This window comes from Humulus lupulus, chromosome 5 (assembly GCF_963169125.1).
Source record: "Humulus lupulus chromosome 5, drHumLupu1.1, whole genome shotgun sequence".
In the NCBI taxonomy this organism is placed as follows: domain Eukaryota; kingdom Viridiplantae; phylum Streptophyta; class Magnoliopsida; order Rosales; family Cannabaceae; genus Humulus; species Humulus lupulus.
In genome coordinates, this window is record NC_084797.1 from 182,284,564 (window position 1) to 182,285,845 (window position 1,282).

The 1,282-nt window shown below is 37.9% G+C and overlaps 1 non-coding gene across 1 annotated transcript; it reads left to right on the top strand.

The window, feature by feature from the left end:
• The first annotated feature begins 210 nt into the window (after positions 1-210).
• LOC133781023 (small nucleolar RNA R71) lies at positions 211-317 on the top strand. The gene has a single exon (XR_009869821.1). It is a non-coding gene; the product is annotated as a small nucleolar RNA R71 (small nucleolar RNA).
• The last annotated feature ends 965 nt before the right edge of the window (positions 318-1,282 follow it).

Genomic DNA, 1,282 nt, shown 5'->3' on the forward strand with positions numbered 1-1,282 from the left:
GCGTCAAGTTCATGAACACATGCAACCATTCTAACACTAGTTGACCTCTCATCAGACCATTGCTGGTTGTTGGTGGCCATGTCTTCTAATAATTCATATGCTTCATTGGCACTCTTACTCGTGAATGCACCACCAACTGCAGCATCAATCGTGGTACTAGTAGTACCACACAACCCATTATAAAAATTGTGGACCAGCGTCTACTTCTCCATACCATAATGGGGGCATTTTCTCAACAACTCCTTAAAACGCTCCCAAGCATCATACAAAGACTCCCCGTCCATCTGATAGAAATTATTAATCTCTCCCCTCAACTTAGCAGTCTTTGATGGAGGAAAGAACTTGGCAAGGAATTTCTGAGCCAAATCCTCCCAAATATCAATAGTATTGGATTGAAGGAAGTTGAACCAACTTTTAGCTCTATCCCGTAGTGAAAATGGGAATAGCCTCAACCTAATTGCATCATCTCTCACCCCATTATACTTGAATGTTGCACATAGCTCCTCAAAAATTAGCTAAATGCATATGAGGATCTTTAAAGGGTAAGCCACCAAATTATACAGTGGATTGCCCCATTAGTAAAATCGTCGGCTTAATCTCAAAGTTATTAGCCTCCACGGTCGGTGGTCTTATACTTGTTTGCACTCCCGTAACAGTTGGGAGTACATAATCTTGTAAGCTTCTCTCAGCGGGATTCTGAACTCTTCCTTACACCACTTCTGGCACCCCTCCATTAAACCCATCATGGTTTTGAGGATTACCATAACCACAGTTCGACCAGTAGCTTTCTTGTTTCTACGATTCTGCCTATACGCTTTCTGAATCTCAGAATTAACAGGAACAAGGCTATCTGCTACACATATAACAGCACTACCGGAAAAAAAAATGATCAAGAATGCACGTAAAACAAGTTAGAAACACTTCAAAGAACAACCAAATTATAAATAAAATTATTTACTTTGATATTGATAATTTTAAGTCCCTGGCAACGGCGCCAAAAACTTGTTGTGAAAATTAAAGCTATGAAAGTTCACACAGTCCCAATTTGTAATAATTTCTTGGTAAGACCAAGTATCGTCCTACAAGCACTGAATTATCAATTCCTAGATAATTAATTCTTAGTTTCTATTTGGTTGATGAAAATTGGTTTTGTATCTTGATAATTAAAAACAATAAATCTACTAGAAATAATTAAAAATAACATAGAATTAAAAAGAAACAGAAAATGAACTTTAGAGAGCGAATGGAGATGCTCCTTGGTGTGTTCCTCGCTTTGAAGTTC